Source organism: Schistocerca americana, chromosome 6 (genome assembly GCF_021461395.2).
Source record: "Schistocerca americana isolate TAMUIC-IGC-003095 chromosome 6, iqSchAmer2.1, whole genome shotgun sequence".
NCBI classification, from domain to species: domain Eukaryota; kingdom Metazoa; phylum Arthropoda; class Insecta; order Orthoptera; family Acrididae; genus Schistocerca; species Schistocerca americana.
The window spans coordinates 524376164-524396438 of record NC_060124.1 but is presented as its reverse complement, the minus strand read 5'-3'; the positions used below and the strand labels follow the sequence as shown (position 1 = coordinate 524396438).

The 20275-nt window shown below is 44.5% G+C and overlaps 1 long non-coding RNA gene across 1 annotated transcript in view; it reads right to left on the bottom strand.

Moving 5' to 3' along the window:
* The window catches only part of LOC124619590, a 64219-nt gene that overhangs the window by 17285 nt on the left and 26659 nt on the right, over nucleotides 1–20275 (bottom strand). The window contains exon 2 of the long non-coding RNA XR_006980095.1: nucleotides 17913–18139. This is a non-coding gene — a long non-coding RNA (uncharacterized LOC124619590). The remainder of the gene's footprint in view (nucleotides 1–17912; nucleotides 18140–20275) is intronic.

Sequence of the window (20275 nt, the reverse complement as noted above, 5' to 3'; positions counted from 1 at the left end):
CCGCGATGTTGGATGCCGCCTGTTGGCATTGGGGGCATTTCATGCGGTGAAAAAAGTTTGTAAGAGGAGCAGACACAGACAGGGGGGGAGGGGGAATTATGGGCTTCAAATGGAGAAATTCATTGAGCACAATGCTGGTGCACGCACAAGTGTTTTGGAGCACACCGTTCACCGTACACTGCCGAACATTGAGCTCCACTGCAGACCACCTGTACGTGTTGACACGTTGACAACGACATCGTCAATTACGACTGGCCGGCCGCGGTGGTCTAGCGGTTCTAGGCGCGCAGTCCGGAACCGCGCGACTGCTACGGTCGCAGGTTCGAATCCTGCCTCGGGCATGGATGTGTGTGATGTCCTTAGGTTAGTTAGGTTTAAGTAGTTCTAAGTTCTAGGGGACTGATAACCACAGTAGTTAAGTCCCATAGTGCTCAGAGCCATTTGAACCAATTACGACTGCAGTGGGTAGGGGACAACCGGGATTCGATCAGTCCATCAACGAAAACTTGTCGGCTCTTCGGGCGAATCATATTTTTGCTACACTACGTTGATGGTGATCCCCACAAACGCCGTGATCGAGGCGAACGGCGGCTCGTAGCGTGCAGCGCGCCACGGACGCAAGCTGGTAATAGCTGTATTATGCTATGGAAGACATTCGCCTGCGCTTGCATGGGACCAGTAGTTGTACGAGTAATAGAAGACACGCTGAAAAATGCGAATCACATGCATTCTTTCTAGCTAGACGTATTCCCCAACAGAAAAGTCATCTTTCAGCAGTATAATCGCCTGTGTCTCGGAGCCAGAACCGCGCTGCAGTGGTTTGAGGAGAATTATAGCTAACTCACGTTGATGTCTCGGTGGCCAAGTTCGCTATCGGGCGCCATCACCGCGTACCCAAATCAGCGACCAGTTATTTATTATAACATGGTCTGTGCGTAGACATCTAATGTCACATACCTTCACAAACGTACCAACGAACTGTCGGATCCCTGATTCGCAGAATAAGTGATGTATTTCGTTCAAAAGACGGACAAGCAAACTGTTAAGCAGGTTGTAATAATGTTTTGGCTCTTGATTGTAGATATTACCGAATTATGATTGGGTCCCACAAACAAGGTTATTCCACAGGTCTTAAGAAAAAGAGGAAATGCATTGCATAGCTTAAACTATCCCCTCTTAAAGTAATTAGTCCTTTAAGCACAGTTCATATGTTATGTGCATTAAAAGAGAAATTGGAAATCTAATGGGTCAAAGTCAGAAAACGAGAACTGAAATACATAATGAAAAAACTTCCAACAGACGAGAAATACAAGATACTGCTGGAAACAAGAGCAGTCCTTTGCAGATGTGCTAGCATGGCTTACAAATTAAGTGGGACCGTAATGTATGGAAAAATCTAGACACAAAAGGAAATACAAGATATCTACATTGACTGTAAATACGAATGGAAATTGACCATGAATTGAAGTTTCTCCTGCAATTAAGTCTTTTGGGGTGTAGAATAACATTGAGAATACAAAAAGAAATAATCTTGTTCCTTGTTGTAATATGCAAGAATGGTGGTATTGTAGAAATCAGATCACAAATGAAAAAGTTCAACCATCCAATAAAAAAAAAATTATCTGTATCACCAACTAAATCATTCATTCATTTCCGTGTCCGGTCAGCATTTCCAGAAGGTAGCAATTCCGATGGCCTTGTTGTCTCCCTCGATCAGGTCCTGTGTTGTGCGGGGTTGTTCAAGTTGAGGACAAATTAGCAGGTGGGTCGGGTCTCGTGTTGTCCCGCACTCGCAGGATGTATCTCCATCAACGGGAAGAATGCCCCCATTTTCTCATGTTCGTCTTGCAAAGTGGAACGCCCACCCTAAGACGATTGAATGATCTCCAAATAGGGTAGGGAAAAATATGAGCTAGCTCTTCTTTTACAGGGATATCAGGTGGTAGCTTGCTCTTCCACCTGGTGATGCGATTTGATTCTGGTGTTCCCTCTAGTGGTTGAGTCTTGGCGATGAACCTCTTTCTCGACTGACTACAGCCTGATGGTCATACAGTGGATGTTGGGGATCATGAGTTTGCTCAGCCCTCTCTACATCAGCAGCAACAGCCCTTCTAATAGTGGTGGGAGCTATTCCAACAATCGGGTGGATTTTATCTACTGGAGTTGGCTTCATACATCCCGACAAGATTCAGACGGTCTCATTGAATGCAATATCAACCTGTTTGGTGTGAGTGGATGCACTCCACACAGGTGAACCATAATCTGCAGCGGACACACACACAAAGCAAGAGCCGAAATTCTCAGGATGGGGGGACTTGCTCCCCAGACGGTGGACGTGAGCTTCCTCAAGATGTTATTCCGTGAACTAATTTTCACCCTGGTGTTATGGCAATGTTTCTTGAAGGACAGACTTCGATCAAGGGTAACAGCCAGATATACTGGTGTTCAACAATGCTCCAGTTGTTTGCCTTGCCGTGTAAAGTACAGTTCCCGCCAAGCTTCTCTATTCTTCAAGTGAAATTCGCACACCTGAGTTTTGTTGGGATTTGGCTTTAGATGATTGGCTTTGTAGTAGGAGCAAAGCGTATCTAGCGCAGAAGTCAACGTTTCCTCTACTTTTTCAAACGTCTTTCCTTGAGCAGCCACTGCAGTATCGTCAGCATAGATGGAAATGGAAATACCATGTGGCTAGGGCCTCCCGGCGGATAGACCATTCGCCTGGTGCAAATCTTTCGAGTTGACACCACTTCGGCGACTTGCATGTAGATGGGGATGAAAGGACGATGATAAGGATAACACAACACCCAGTCCCTGAGCGGAGAAAATCACCGACCCAGCCGGGAATCGAACCCGGGCTGTTAGGTATGACATTCCATCACGCTGACCACTCAGCTGCCAGGGGCGGACAGCATAGATGAAAAGCCTGGAATTTTCCGTTATGGGCTGGTCATTAGTGTAAAAATTGAAAAGCACAGGGGCGAGCACACTGCCTTGAGGTAAGCCATTCTTTTGTATGCGCCATCTGCTCTTCTAACCACGGAGAGAGACTTGAAATCTTCTGTCCTGCGGAGAGTACCAATAAGGGATGTTATGGTAATCCGTGTTGAGTTGGTAAATTCTCCTCCGCAACATACTGTGGTCGATTGTGTCGTATGCAGCTGTTAGATCGACAAAGGTAACTCCTGTTATCTTACCCTTTCGAAACCATCTTCAATTTGTTGAGTGAGGTCCAGTATCTGACTGCAGCATGACTTTCCAGGTCGAAAGCCAGCTTGTTGAGGGATGATCTTTTCTTCCAAGATGCCTCTAATTTGGTTAAGGATAAGATGCTTGAAGACCTTGAAACAGTGGGATAACAGTGATACTGGGCCAAAATTTTAGGGTCGTTTGGTTCCTTACCAGGCTTAAGTAGTACAACCACACGAGCTTTCCTCCAGAGCTTGGGACTGTATAACCTGAGGTCTTTTTTCAGACCACTTGTTATGATCACGATAAATATTGAGGGATTTTCGTGTGTCAGAGAGACCAACCAAATTATGCAGGATATCGAGTATAAATATACATGTAGCACTGTTATTGTAACTTAACTTTTCCATGGCAGTAAAAAGTACACGTGACTCACATATCGGCAATACTTGTATAACTTGGTATGTGTTACAGGTTAAATAGCACTTGTCGACAGGTGCTCTGAGTAGCGGTAAAACTGAATACAGCCATTTTTACGGTTACATACATTAATTCAGTATAGTTTTATACATGTATCGCACTGTATTAATAATGTGGAGTCATGTCTCATACACGCATATCGTCTGGGGATTTGTAGGGCTCCCCTTTATAGGTCAGGGGTGCACTACACAAAGTAAGCTACTACTCGTGTAGCAGAGTACTTGTGGAGTGCACATGATGGTTTTTTAGGCTAGGTGATTGAGGGACTCAAATGAACACTCGCCAGCCGATACGCAGCAAGGGAAGTCAGACCGCATTCAAAGTAAAGACACTTTGACTGTCAAAATTTTATCAGCGAATTGTAGAAGTACTCGTAACAAAGTTCCCGAATTTACTGCTCTCCATGAAAATTCTCATGCTCTAATTATTCTCGGGACCGAGAGCTGGCTGTAACCCGAAGTGGAAAACTCTGAGATACTTAGCGAGTCGTAGAACATCCATCGGAAATACAAATTAGAAGCCACAGGAGGGAGAGTGTTTATTGCAGTTAACAAAAAATATTTTCTCTATTGAGGTCGAAGTTGAGTGTGACAGTGAAGTTATGTGGTCGCCTATAACAGCTCTAGGTGAAACCAAATTAATTGTTGGATGTTTTCACCGGCCACCAGTTTCTGTTGTGACAGTCATAGATTCATTCAAAGAATGTCTGACCAGTAGCGCGTAAATAACCAAATTATGTATTACTAGTTGGAGGTGACTAACCTACCAAGTATAGACTGAGATGTCTATAGGCGCATGGCAGCGGGGCGGTACAGACAAACTTTTGAACATGTTTTCTGAAAACTGTCTTGAACAGCCAGTTCGGCAACCCACATGCAACTACTACCATCGTCATACCTTAGCAAAGATATGGCAGAGAACACGAGAAAATTCTGGTCCTTGTAGCTACAAATAGGACGGACCTAATCGACAACGTCAGTACAGAAACGGGGATTAGGTACCATCATGTCATTACCGCTGCTACGGTTACGAAAGATAATAAATCAGTCAAGAAGGATAGGAGAGCATTTTTGCTCGGGAAAGCGGATAATCAATCGTTACCACCTCACTTCGACAGTGAACTGACATCACTTAGTTCCCGTAAGATGGACGGAGAGGAATTATGGGCAAAGTTTAAGGAGATTGTAAATTATGGTCTAGTAAGTGGATTAAGAACGTAAAAGACCCATCATAGTTTAATAACGAGATTCGGAAACTGCTGAGGAAGCAGAGACTGTTGCACTCTCGGTTCAAAAAGGGAACGCGCAAATGACGACAAGCAAAGGTTAATAGAGATTCGTGCGTCTGTGGAAAAATCTATGCGCGAAGAATACAACTACTACCATCGTCATACCTTAGCAAAGATATGACAGAGAACACGAGAAAATTCTGGTCCTACGTATACTGATTAGCCAAATAAACCGGTACACCTGCCTAATATCGTGTAGGGTCTCCGCGAGCACTCAGAAGTACTGTAGCACGACGTGGCGTGGACTCGACTAGTCTGAAGTAGTGCTGGAGAAAACTGACATCACGAATCCTGCATTGCTGTCCCAAAATCCCTAAGAGTACGAGAGGGTGGAGTTCTCTACTGAACAGCATGAGGCGTAGCGCCTTATATCGCTCCTGTCTAGAGCCTGTGTATCGAGAGAATGACTCATGTGTGCAGAGTGACAGATGGTCTGAAATGGGTTCGGTCGAGAACGCAGTTCTAGTTTTCATCCACCAGAGTCCATTAGTGCACAGAGACATTCAAGAAACAGGTCAAGAGCATGTATTTGTGAATTGTACTGTTTATTTATTGAAGGGTTTTTTATTTATTTATGTTTTTACAGTTTTATATATGCTTTTACTAGTTTCAATGATGCGTGAATGTGGTCTAAAGTGAATCTGTAGATCACTACTTTATTGATGGACGCTGTACGAACCGAGCGAGGTGGCGCAGTGGTTAGCACACTGGACTCACATTCGGGAGGACGACGGTTCAATCCCGTCTCCGGCCATCCTGATTTAGGTTTTCCGTGATTTCCCTAAATCGTTTCAGGCAAATGCCGGGATGGTTCCTTTGAAAGGGCACGGCCGATTTCCTTCCCAATCCTTCCCTAACCCGAGCTTGCGCTCCGTCTCTAATGACCTCGTTGTCGACGGGACGTTAAAAACTAACCACCACCACCACGCTGTACGAACTAGTGTGAGATATTTTAGAACAGTGTGAATGCAGACGATGGGGAATTTTTCTATCATATGTTAAGTAAGTTTATGGTAAAAGGAAAGCTAATTCCAGTGTAAATGAAAATAGTTAATAACGTAAAGTATAAACAAGATATCAGGATGTTAAGTATTTATTTCGGGAAAAAGTTCAGTTCGAAAGTGTGTTATTTGTTGATTGGTTAGAATGAAAAGCGCGGACTAACGCGGGAGAATAATATTTTTCTGATGGCATTAAAGAAAACTGAGAAGTCAGAACGGAGTATTTCCGCGCGTCTTTTCTCTTGGAGATAGAGAAAACTTACAGCAATCTAAAGAAGTCGGAGCCCAGCCTTTCAATGGTGCGGTCGTGTGTAGTATTAGCTCCGAAGGAAGTTATAATTTGCCGGTTTTAGTTTCAGAAGTGTTTTAAAGTGAAGGCATATTCTGTGGTGTCACCGCCAGACACCACACTTGCTAGGTGGCAGCTTAAATCGGCCGCGGTCCATTAGTACATGTCGGACCCGCGTGTCGCCACTGTGTGATCATAGACCGAGTGCCACCACACGGCAGGTCTCGAGAGACTGACTAGCACTCGCCCCAGTTGTACGACGACGTTGCTAGCGACTACACTGACGAAGCCTTTTCTCTCATTTGCCGAGAGACAGTTAGAATAGCCTTCAGCTAAGTTAATGGCTACGACCTAGCAAGGCGCCATTTGTAACATTGCATGTATCTTAATGAGTCTCACTTGTATCATCAAGATTGCTGTATACCAAAGGATGCATAAAAGTTAAGTGTTCTAGTAGCTACGTTCTTTTCTTTATCGCATTCATTACGAATCCTGTTCCAGACTTCGCGCCAGTCGGCGTGTGTGTACGTGTGCCTATCGGCTACCCGTCACTGTGGACTGGCTGCCTTGTCAGTCCACTACATTGGCGACGAGTCTCAAAAGGGACTTTAGCGTTCGTATTGTATTAATTTGCTTGTGTCATGGCTTCGCCACATTCTCCAGATGTACTGTCCGAATTTTATCGCTTGCAGAATCAGCAGACGCAGGCCTTATTGGATGCCCTTGGACAGCTCGTCCAGGGTCAACGTGCGCTGCAAAACGATGCGGCCGCCGCCGCTTCATCGCTACCGCAGCCACAACACGCTGTTGCAACACCGTTCCGATCTTTTCGTCCAGACGACGAAAGCTGGACGGAATGGTCCCAACAATTTGGATTCCATCTAGCCGCCTACAGAATTCAAGGTAATGAGCGGCAGCCGTTTCTGCTTTCATGTGTCGGTGTGTCCACCTACCGTGTGATAGTGAAATTGTTTCCCTTACGCGACGTAGCAACTCTGTCCTACGAAGAAATTTTGTCTGCTTTAGATGCCTATTTCAAAGAAACAGTTCATGTAGTTGCAAAACGGTATACGTTCTTTCGTACAAAACGTACGGCCGGTCAAACTAATCGGGAGTGGGTTGCAACATTGCAAGGATTTACTAGGGGTTGTGATTTTGAATGTGCATGTGGACTCCCTTATTCAGATACTATGGTGCGTGATGCAATAGCACAGAACGTTTCTGATGTTCGCATACGGGAACAGATTTTGAAACTAGTAAATCCCTCCCTTCAACAAGTGATAGACATATTGGATAGGCAAGACACACTTGACTTTGCTCAGGAATCATTTGAAACTTCGCCAGCAGTGTGTCACATTAACCGGCCCGCCGGGCGCGCAGCACGGGATGCTAAACGGCCCTCGCGCACGTCCGCGCAGCTGCGGCCTAGCTCGCAAACACGTGTGCCGCGTAAGCATGCCACTGCCGTGCTCAAATCATGCCCGCGGTGTGCAACTAGACATTCACGTGAAAATTGCCCATCACGCCAGGCTATTTGCTTTTACTGTCATAAGAAAGGACATGTTCAAAGTGTTTGCCAGAAAAAGCTCAGATCAGACAATCACAACGATTCCAGGCCCTTTGCTTCGCGCTGGAATCGAACCAAGGACAATCAGGCTCGTGGACCTTCGCCCATGGACATTCATGTAGTTCATTCCACCCCGTCCAGTGCCACTTTCTCTAACACTGACTGTGTTCGTCCCACAAAACGTGTGCGTCGACGTCGCCGGAAATCCAGTCAGGTCGCAAGTGCTTCTGTACCTGTATCAGTTCAAATTGCACGTGAAAGTCGCTCTTGTCGTCAGCAGGACAATAAACTTTTTGTAGACTTGGACTTTGAAGGCAAAGTGATACCATTCCAGCTCGATACTGGAGCTGCAGTTTCATTGCTCAATAAAGACACGTACAAACAACTGGGCAAACCTCCATTGCGTGCCGCAAATGTTCAGCTCAATAGTTATTTAGGGCAGAATATCCCTGTGTTAGGACAGTGCAGCCTTCTTGCCACATACAAGGGACAAACAAAACTTGTGTCTTTGTATGTTCTTCGTTCTTCTACGGCAGTGAACTTGTTTGGTTTCGATTTATTTCAGTTGTTTAACATGTCTATCGTAAATCAGGTCCTATCCGTGAACCAGACTGTGCCTTCAGACAGTGTTTCTCGTCTATGTGAAGCATTTGCAGACATTTTTGCACCGGGCCTTGGTTGCGCTAAGAACTATGAAGCACATTTGGAACTGAAAGAAAACGCGCAACCGAAATTTTTCAGAGCGTGCAATGTTCCCCACGCATTGCGTGATGAGGTCACAAGAACTTTACACGATTTAGAATCACAAGCTTGCATGTTCATTGATTCGGAAACCGATGACGTGGTCGAATCGTTTCCGATTGATTTTCGTCGTGTAGCTACAGCCACAGCTGCTGACCCTGTCCTTGCTACCGTTTTGCGTTTTGTTGCTACGCAATGGCCCTTGTCGAGGATCCGTTGGTTCGCCGATTTTTTGCTCACAAGGAGAGACTTTTTGTAGGACGTGGTGTTTTGTTGTTGCGTTCTGATAATGATCAGTCTAGGGTCGTGGTCCCACGTTCGTTACAGTCCTCTGTCTTAAAGCTTCTCCACCAAGGACATTGGGGTATAGTGCGCACGAAACAACTTGCTCGTCAGCACTGTACTTGGTTCGGAATCGATACTGCGATTACGCATATGTGCTCTTCTTGCATGGCGTGTGCCGAACAACAGTCCGCGCCGCCGCGGAAATTCTTTGCATGGCCGAAAGCCACTTCCCCTTGGCAACGCTTACATATCGATTTTGCTGGTCCATTTTGGAATGCTCGATGGTTGGTTGTGGTGGATTCCTTCAGTAATTTTCCTTTTGTTGTCCGGATGTCTTCCACGACGTCATCTGCCACCATCCAAACGTTGTCTGCTCTCTTTTGCATTGAAGGTCTTCCACAGACTATTGTTTCCGACAATGGCCCACAATTCATGTCCACAGAATTTCATTCTGCAAGGCCAATGGTATTCAACATCTGATGTCAGCGCCAATTTCGCCTCAGTCAAACGGTGCCGCTGAACGTTTGGTCCGGACTTTCAAGTCACAGATGTTGAAGTTGAAAGAGTCGCATTCTAGGGAGGACGCGTCATTGCTCTTCTTGTCCTCATATCGCTCTCAGCCCCGCGATGGTCGCTCGCCGGCTGAGTTGCTCCATGGTAGTCCTCATCGGACCTTGATGTCTTTGCTGCATCCGCCGCATCTGGTTCCTGTACAGCGGAAGTCTCCTGCTTTTGCTCCTGGCGACGTTGTATTCTATCGCAACTATCGCGGTTCACGGCGTTGGCTCGCAGGGCGCATTCTTCGCTGCCTCGGCCGCGCGATCTATTTGGTTTTGGGGGCCTCTGATGAGGTGTGTCGGCATCTCAATCAGCTGCGCCTCTGTCGTCGCCTGGGTTCTGCCGCTCCCCGTCTGCTTTCAGCGACGGTGCCGTCCGGTCGGCGCCCTGGGGACCCATCTACTGGCTCGCCTCATCCCCAGGTGTTACCGACGCTGCCTTCCATTTTGCCTCATGGCGGCGCGCCGCCGCCGCCGCCTGTTCTCCCGCTGGCGCCGCCCGCAGTGGACGCGTCGCTGCAACCGCATGGCGCCTCCCTGGGTCACGCGCCGCCGATCGCTTCCCGTGACCAGATGTCCTCTGCCATGGAACTCTTGCCCACTCCGGACCAGAAGTCGTCTTCGCCCGTCGGGTGCCCCCACCAAATGGAGGTCGACCCTTCGGCCCCTCCTGCCTCTCTACGGGCGCGTACACCGCATGTTGACGTGCACCCTGGGCTAGGTTTTCAGGCGTTTCCTAGCTCCCCTCGGACCGAATGGCCGGGTGCGGGTGGCACAGCCTCGCCTGTTGTTAGGCTCCCCACCTCATCGCATACGTCAACATGGGGTCCTCCCCACGGCGGGCGGAAGCCTTATAACACGACCGATCGCCGATTTGCGGGGGAGGAATGTGGTGTCACCGCCAGACACCACACTTGCTAGGTGATAGCTTAAATCGGCCGCGGTCCATTAGTACATGTCGGACCCGCGTGTCGCCACTGTGTGATCGTAGACTGAGCGCCACCACACGGCAGGTCTCGAGAGACTGACTAGCACTCGCCCCAGTTGTACGACGACGTTGCTAGCGACTACACTGACGAAGCCTTTTCTCTCATTTGCCGAGAGACAGAATAGCCTTCAGCTAAGTTAATGGCTACGACCTAGCAAGGCGCCATTTGTAACATTGCATGTATCTTAATGAGTCTCACTTGTATCATCAAGATTGCTGTATACCAAAGGATGCATAAAAGTTAAGTGTTCTAGTAGCTACGTTCTTTTCTTTATCGCATTCATTACGAATCCTGTTCCAGACTTCGCGCCAGTCGGCGTGTGTGTACGTGTGCCTATCAGCTACCCGTCACTGTGGACTGGCTGCCTTGTCAGTCCATTACATATTCATTCTTGTGTGTTTTTTAAAATGAAGGCATATTTATTCTGGTGATTTTTTTAGAAAGTACACATTTTTTAAAGTAATTTTGTGTATGAAAAAGACAGTAATTCCGCGTGATATATTGAGCATATCGGTGAGTAAAAACTTGAATGCATTAGACACTGAGAAACTTAATAGTATGGCGAGCATTTTCATTTAAGAGCAATTCTTGCTTAGTAGCTGTTCAGATTTCGGGAAATACATTACGATAAACTTGCTAACGTGAATGAAAGGGTTTGTGCATGACTGTCTTACGTAAGATTAGCACAGACTTGGCAGTGAATATTATCAAGGTTCAGAATATACCGAAGTTTTGCCAGTATTTCTACCTTTCATTCAAAATTAGACCTTTTCGCGATTCTTGGAATAGTTACGTTGTATGCAGCCTGGTACGATTTGCAGTACGGTAGATTTCTTCTCGGCTTTCCTACCTGCGATCTACTGCAACTAATTCAAACGTGGGTGCAGGAATGGACGAAAGGAAGAGCGCCGCCGCAATTACGTTGCAAGGCATCCCAGATATGCTCAATAATGTTCATGTCTGGGGAGTTTGGTGGCCAGCCGAGGTATTTACACTCAGAAGAGTTTTCCTGGTGCCACTCTGCACCAATTATGGACGTGTGGAGCGTCGCATTGTCCTGCTGGAATTGTCCGTGTCCGTCGGAATGCACAATGGACACGAACGGATGCAGGTGATCAGACAGGATGCTTAGGTACATGTCATAGGTCAGAGTCGTAGCTAAACGTATCAGGGATCCCATATCACTCCAACTGCACACGCCCCATGCCATTACAGAGCCTCCACCAACTAGAACAGCCCCCTTCTGACATCCTGGGTTTATGTATTCATGAGGTTGTGTTCATCGCGTACGCGTCCATCTGAACGATGCAATTTCAAACAAGACTCATCCGATCAGGCAAAATGTTTCGAGTCATCACAGTGCAATGTCGCTGCTGACGGGCCCAGGCGAGGTGTAAAGCTGCAGTCATCGATGGTACACGAGTGGACCTGCGGCTCCGAAAGCCCATATCGATGATGGTTGGTTGAATAGTTCGCACAATGACACTTGTTGATGGCCCATCACTGAAATCTGCAGCAATCTGCGGAAGGGTTGCTCTTCTCTCACGCTGAACGATTCTCTTGAATCGTCGTTTGTCCCGTTCTTCTACGATATTTCTCCGATGTCGGAAATTTGCTGTTTTAGCGGATTCCTATATTCACGGTACACTCGAGAAACGGTCGTACGGGAAAATCCTCACTTAATCGCTACCGCGGAGATACTGTGTCCCGTCTCTCGTGCGCCGACTATAACAGCACACTGAAAGTCACTTAAATCTCGATAACCTGCCATTGTAGCAGCAGTAACGGAACTAACAACTGCGCCAGACGCTTGTTGTTTTATACGCGCATTGCCGGTTGCAGCGCCGTGTTCTGCTTGCTTACATATCTCTGAATTTGAATACGCACACCTGTACCAGTTTCTTTGGCGCTTCAGAGCAAATAGGTAAGTGGGTCTAAGGCTTCCATTCAGTCTCCTGTTGACTAGTCTGGTGTGGCAGCTGAAGATAGCAAAACGAAAGTCCAAGTTTTAAACGTCAAGTTCAAGAAATCGTTCATCCAAGAGAATGTGAGAAACATACAGTCGTCTGATCATCGAACAGACTCCCGTATGGAAGACATAGCAATAAGCATCCCTGGCGTAGTGGAACAGCTGAAGGAGTTGGACACAAATATGGCACCAAGTGCGGATGGAGTCCCAATTCGGTTTTTCAAAGAGCACTCTAAGGCATTGGCCCCTCACTTAGCTTGCATTTATAGCGAATCTCTTGCCCAGCGCGAAGTCCCAAGCGACTGGAAAAACCACAGGTGACTCTTGTTGAGTAGGGGAAACAAACCCGTAATATTAGGATACAGATTAGTGGCCTGCTTGACACAGTCACGTCATTGAAATATTTGGGCGTAACGTTGCAAAGCGATATGAAATAGAACAGGCATGTGAGGATTGCGGTAGGAAAGGCGAATGTTCGACTTCGACTTATTGGGAGAATTCCAGGAAAGTGTGGTTTGTTTGTAAAGCAGACCACATATAGGGCGCCAGTGTGGTCTATTCTAGAGTACTGCTGGAGTGTTTGGGATCCGTACCAACCAGATTAAAGGAAGACATCGAAACAGTTCTGAGGCGCGCTCCTAGATTTGTTACACGCAAGTGTTACCGAGATTCTTCGGGAGCTGAAATGGGGAAATGTGGAGGGAAGGCGATATTCTTTCCGAGGGACACTACTGAAAAAATTTAAAGAACCGGCATTTGAAGCTGACTGCAGAACGATTCTTTTGCCTCCAACATACAATGTGCGTAAGGATCACGAATATAAGATACCAAAAATCAGGGTTCATACGGATGCGTATAGATAGTCATTTCTATTTGGGCCGTTAGGTGAATTGCGGAGTAGCTGTAAGTCTTCTGACTGGTTTGGTACGGCCCACCATTAATCCCTCTCCTGTGCCAACCTCTTCATCTCAGAGTATTACTTGCAACTTACGTCCTGAATTATTTACTGGATGTATTCCAATCTCTATCTTCCTCTACAGCTCCCTCTAGTGCCATGGAAGCTGTTCCCTGATATCTTAACAGATGTCCTACCGTCCTGTCCCTTCTTTTTGTCAATGTTTTCCATATATTCCTTTCCTCATCGATTGCGCACAGAACCTCCTCATTCCTTACCTTATCAGTCCACTTAATTTTCAACATTATTCTGTAGCACCACATCTCAAACGCTTTGGTTCTCTTCTGTTCCGATTTTGCCACAGACCATGATTCACTTTCACACAATGCTGTGCTCCAGACGTACTTTCTCACAAATTTGTTCATCAAATTAAGGTCTATGTTTGATACTAGCCGACTTCCCGTTTTCCAGAATGCCCTTTTTGCTAGTGATAGTCTGCTTTTGACGTCCTCCTTGCTCCGTCTGTCATTGGTTATTTTGCTGCCTTCATGATCACCAATCCTGATGTTAAGTTTCTCACTGTTCTCATTTCTGCTACTTCTCATTATTTTCGACTTTCTTCGATTTACTCTCAATTCGTGTTATGTACTCATTAGACTGTTTATTCTATTCAACACATTCTGTAATTCTTCTTCACTTTCACTGAGGATAGCAATGTCATCAGTGAATCTTATCATTGATAATTTTTCATCCTGAATTTTAATTCCACTCTTGAATCTTTCATTTCCGTTATTACTTCGTCGATGTATAGATTGAGCAGTAGAGGCGAAAGATTACAGCCTTGTCTTACACCCTATTTAATATATAGAGAAGTAATAAGGGAAATATTACAATATTGGATAATAAACACATGTTGTAATCGGTAAAAGGAGTATTAATTTTATTCTTCTCGTATACAAAACTTATTATTACATTCTTTTTCATCTTTTACACAACCGTTCACCATGTTGTAATATTTAGAATAAGTACTAGATATAAGAGGGAGACGAGTCCACTTAACTATACTTCAATGAATATATAACAGAAAAAATTCTGTCCACATTCTCTAAAGGAATTATTAAGATGTCAAAATTATGCGTTAAAAAGATCTCTCTCGTCGGTTCGAACTCGAAATCAGTGGCTCTGATGTTTCAAGGTGTACTAATTGTTTAGTTATTTTAGATTGACACTCTAAGGAATTATTTGAAATATATTACATTAGAGTGCCTTAGATAATCACTTGATAAATAAATTTACTGAAGTTCTTTCAATTACAATGGGTATAAATCTGTGGTTTGCTCCACAAATTTCTGAACATTGGCCGAAAAATAGTCCAGGTCGGTTTATTGTAAATGTTCCTTGATTTAGTCGACCTGGTGTGCATCAGTTTTAACCCCTAGAGCAGGTACTGTTCATGAATGAAGAACTTCTGGTGCTCTTGTTAATACTCGTACTTCTGTATTTATTGGTAGAATTGTTCGGTTATCTACGTCTAGTAGTCGAAAGCCGTCGTTTTCTAAATCTTGTTCTGGTGTTATGTAGGTGTCAAATTCTACGTCTATGAAGTCTGAATATTCATATCTTCAGTACCATTGTCGTTCAAATGTTTTGATTGTGATTATTGCATCTACTGAATCATCAAGTAAATAGAGTAGTCATAGTGATGGAAGAGCAATAAAAATTAGGGTAATTGCTGGTAGTGCTGTTCAGATGGTTTCAATTAAATGTCCATGAAGTATGTATAAGCAATAAATAATATGTAACTTAGGGCATAACCTACAATCACTGTAATTAATAATAATACGACCATAGTATGATCATGGAAGAATGATAGTTTATCCATTAATGGTGAAGCTCCATCTTGAAGGGATAAATTTGATCATGTTGCCATTAAATGTTTTTCTAATAAAAGGTCAAACCTTTATTTGTAGAGCTTAAATCTACTGCACTAATCTGCCATATTAGAATCTAGAGATTAATGGTAATTCTGAGTAACTGTGTTCTGCAGGTGAGTTATTTTGTAGTCATTCTGTTGATCTTATATTAGCTCCACATATAATTGCTCGGTTTACAATCATTCTTTCTCATATGATTACAATGAATATTAAAATTCCTACAATAGAGATTGTAGATCCAATTCTTGATACTATATTTCATGGTGTATATGCGTCTGGGTAGTCTGAATATCGTCGTGGTATTCCTGCTAACCCTAAGAAGCGTTGAGGGAAGAATGTTAAGTTTATTCCAATAACTATAATTGTGAACTGGATTTTTAATCATGTAGTGTTTATAGTTAATCCTGTAAATAGTGGGTATCATTGAATAACACCTCCAATAATTGCAAATACTGCTCCTGTAGATAGGACATAATGGAAGTGGGCTACTACATAATACGTGTCATGTAATACAATATCGAGTGATGAGTTTGCTAGTAATACTCCTGTTAATCCACCAGTTGTAAATAGGAACATAAATCCTAGAGCTCATAATAATGGTGGGTTCAACTTGAATTTAGTTCCACATAATGTAGCTAGTCATCTAAATACCTTAATTCATGTAGGTACAGCAATAATTAGTGTTGCTGATGTGAAGTATGCTCGCGTGTCAACATCCATTCCTACTGTAAATATATGGTGTGCTCATACAATAAATCCTATTAATCCAATTGATAACATGGCGTAAATTATACCTAACGTTTCAAATGATTCAATTTTTCCTCTTACTTGACATACGATGTGTGAAATAATACCAAATCCGGGTAAAATTAGAATGTAAACTTCTGGGTGCCCAAAGAATCAGAACAGGTGTTGATATAGAATTGGACCTCGTCCTCCTGCAGGGTCAAAGAATGATGTATTTAGGTTTCGGTCTGTTAATAATATAGTAATAGCTCCTGCTAAAACTAGAAGTGAAAGAAGGGCTGTAATAGCTACAGACCAAACAAAGGTGTTTGGTCTAAAGTTATGCTTTCTGATCGTACATTAATTGCTGTTGTAATAAAGTTTACTGCACCAAGAATTGATGATACACCTGCTAAGTGTAGTGGAAAATGGCTATATCTACAGATGCACCCCCGTGTGCAATAGCTCCTGCTAGAGGTGGGTAAAGTGTTCATCCTGTACCAGCACCGTTATCTACTATAGAAGATGTAAGAAGTAGGGTTAATGAGGGTGGTAGTAGTCAAAACTTTATATTATTTATTCGTGGGAATGCTATATGCGAATCGTGTCATAAACTATTCTTGTGCGTTAAGGTTATGTGCTGCAGTGCTACATCCATTATAAATTACAACTGCACCTGTGTATGTTGCATCGAAACAAAACAGCAACGGTAAATGCATGATTTAAAGTAAAAAAAATTCTCAATCTACTTCTTTAAAAATCGTGCCGTTTTTGTCTTTTGTAGGTAGAGGAAACGGAGGTAAGGCGGCACTGATCAGTAAATAATGTCCAGGGGAATACTTCACTTCGCTTCTTGTCAACGGTGGCTACGGGGAGGTAACTGGCTAATCAGTCAATGATATCTTTGTGGGATCAAAATCATCACAAACGTTACAAATAGATTGGACTTTCACGTACGTGTCGTTGTGCTGATACTGATGTAACGTGTCAAGTTATATACGAGAGTTGGAACTTAAATAGTGGCAACTATTTATTCACAACCGATACAAAAGAGTTACATGTTTGCACCTGTTACTGTCCTTCAAATCAGTCACCAGCGTTGTGTAGAACCTGTTGCCAGCGATGTAGAAGGCGTAGTATACCGTTAGCAGAGCCTGTTCTGTTGATGGTGCGAATGCAGCGGTTTACTGCCTGTTGAATCTCTGAAACAGTTCTGAAACGAATGCCACGAAGTAGTTCCTTCATCTTCGGAATCAAATCAAAGTCACAAGGACTTAAGTCCGGGCAGTATGGTGGATGGCACAGTACTTCCCAGTCCCATCGACCGAACAGAGCAGCCACAGCTTGCGCTATGTGCCCCCGCGCATTGTCGTACAAAATAATGGGTGGGTTGCGCAGAAAGTGTCACCGCTTCTTTCGCAAAGCTGGTCGCAGGTGATGCTCCACAAACGAACAGTTATACGACCGACATAGGGAGAAACGATCACCGTGATAAGATAGGGAAACTAAGAGCTCGCATGGAAAGATATGGGTGTTCTTGTTTTCTGCGCTATATACGAGATTGGAATAATGGAGAATTGTGAAGGTGGTTGGATGAACCCTCAGCCAGGCACTTAAATGTGATTTGCAGAGTATCCATGTAGATGTAGTAGAGTATCCGTGTAGATGTAACTGTAGATAAATCATTACAATAAGGAATAGTGTAGTCCAAGCTGGGTTACAAATTATAGTGATAACGATAAGCAACCCTAACCATGCAGGATGTCTCAGCCAATAAGAAAATAGCCTACTGTTTATACATTACCCAACTGACCGATTGGAAGGGGGCACGGGGAGGGGGAATGGGAGGATGGAGGTGGTTTCATAAAAATTGCAACATTGTGAGAGCATGCTTGCGTCTGCGCCACAGCTGTCCCCAACATAGGCAACCAGAAACTGCCTGCACCCAGACGCAGTTATTTCCCTTACTTATTACCTATTGATTAATGAAATGAAAGCAACTTACCGTACCACTTACAGCTTACGAAATCTTTCCTGATTTCCGCTGCAACTTCTCTCCAAGCTTTTTTTTTTTCAGAATCGTCACCAAGTTCTTTTCTCCACAGTACCTTCCGTTTTTCTACTTCTGCTATTAATTTTTTAATAATTGGATCTTGGCTCTCCTTCGTTGCGTTACTCATGATTTCTTGGAACTACGGGCAGCAGTCACTGGCGACCAGCACAGGGAATCACCTGGAATTGGTTACAAACTGGTTACTAATGAGTTTTTAGTTCTGAAACGCCATGAGGGCTTCATATTACAATCTAACGAGAAGTGAATCCCAAACCAATCCCCGCCATTAACCAGTTGCTTTTGGTAGCTCTGTGAAAGAAATGTTCTGGTACACATTATTTTACTGTTTCTCAAAATATTCGCCTTTAAAATCTGTGTAATATCATATGTTTCCAAACTCTGGAGACATTTTCTATACGTTGATGTGGGTGACGAAATGTGCTGTCAGGCATTTTATACAGTATGTGATCAAAAGTGTCCGGACACTCCCAAAAACATAACTTTTTCATATTAGGTGCATTATGCTGCCACCTACTGCCAGGTACTCCATATAGGCAAGCTCAGTAGTCATTAGACGTCGTGAGAGAGCAGAACGGGGCGCTCAGCAGAACTCACGGACTTCGAACATGGTCAGATGATTGGGTGTCACTTGTGTCATTCGTCTATACGCGAGATTTCCTCACTCCTAAACATCCCTAGGTCCAATGTGATAGTGAAGTGTAAACATGAAGGGACACGTACAGCACAAAAGCGTACAGGGGGCTTGCACCCCTTGTTGTTTTGCGTGGCATTATCACAGCATAGGCCTACATTGATGTTTTAAGCACCTTCTTGCTTCCCACTGCTGAAGAGCAATTCGGGGATGGCGATTGCATCTTTCAACACGATCGAGCACCTGTTCATAATGCATGCCCTGTGGCCGAGTGGTTACACAACAGTAACATCGCTGCAATTGACTGGCTTGCACAGAGTCCTGACCTGAATCCTATAGAAAACCTTTGGTATGTTTTGGAACGGCGACTTCATTCCAGGCCTCAGCGACCGACATCGATACCTCTCCTCAGAGCAGCACTCCGTGAAGAATGGGCTGCCATTCCCCAAGAAACTTTCCAGCACGTGACTGAATGTATGCCTGCGAGAGTGGAAGCTGTCATCAAGGCTGAGGGTGGGCCAACACCACATTGAATTCCAGCATTATCAATTGAAGGCACCACGGACTTGTAATTCATTTTCAGTCAGGTGTCCGGTTACTTTTGATCACATAGTGTATTTTTTTGGGAGGGGGTGGGGCTGGGGGAGGGTCAAATAGCGTTTGAGTATCATCTTTTGGCCAATGGTCTCCTGAGTCGGGGACTCCCCAAGGAGCACCATTTCATAGTATCAGATGCCTAAGCAGCTCCAGCGCCAGTCGTCCCCAGCAGTATTTCCCATTAGTAAGTTAGCTGAGCAAAGACTGCCACGCCAGAGCCACATCACTTGTGCCCTATTACATCATTCGAGCCGACCGCAGTGGTCGAGCGGATCTAGGCGCTTCAGTCGGGAACCGCGAGACTGCTACGGTCGCAGGTTCGAATCCTGCATCGGGCATGGATGTTTAAGTAGTGCTAAGTTCTAGGGGACTGATGACCTCAGATGTTAAGTCCCATAGTGCTCGGAGCCATTCGAACCATTTGAACATTATTCAACGCCGGCAGTACTGTGGCAACATCCATAAACTACTTACTAGCTGTTACATTGTAGCTAAATGGACACTTTGGAGCAGGGCAACAGAGGGAGAGGAGCAGACTGCAGCTATTTGTTAACAATGAATTACGCTAAGTCACGTCACTCGAGTTCTTTTACATCATTTGAGACACCGGCAAGTATGTAAGTACTCCCACAATTTTTTTTACGTATTTTTTTTATCAACGTCGCGTCATCGTCATAATGCTCACAACCAATCACAATACGCGATTTATATATCATTATTCTAACAACAAAAAATAAACAGATAAACGATAAACACAGCGTCACAAACAATACACACTTACTTGGTCTTCCCTGGATTATACTTCACAGAAACACATCACCCTCAGTCCACAGCCTCTTTCTGCCTGCATAGCTCTGGCTGTCGTATCACAGCCGGCTTGTGTTCACTTTGCAAACACTTTGCTTAAAAACAAAATACGTTGAGGCTTGGTTGTCAACGAGTTAGCTGAGCAAAGGCTGTTGCTGCTGCTCCAGCCTCCGACCAGAAACAAAACGAACGTCTACATCTACATCTACATACATACTCCGCAACTCACCTGACGGTGTGTGACGGAGGGTACCCTGAG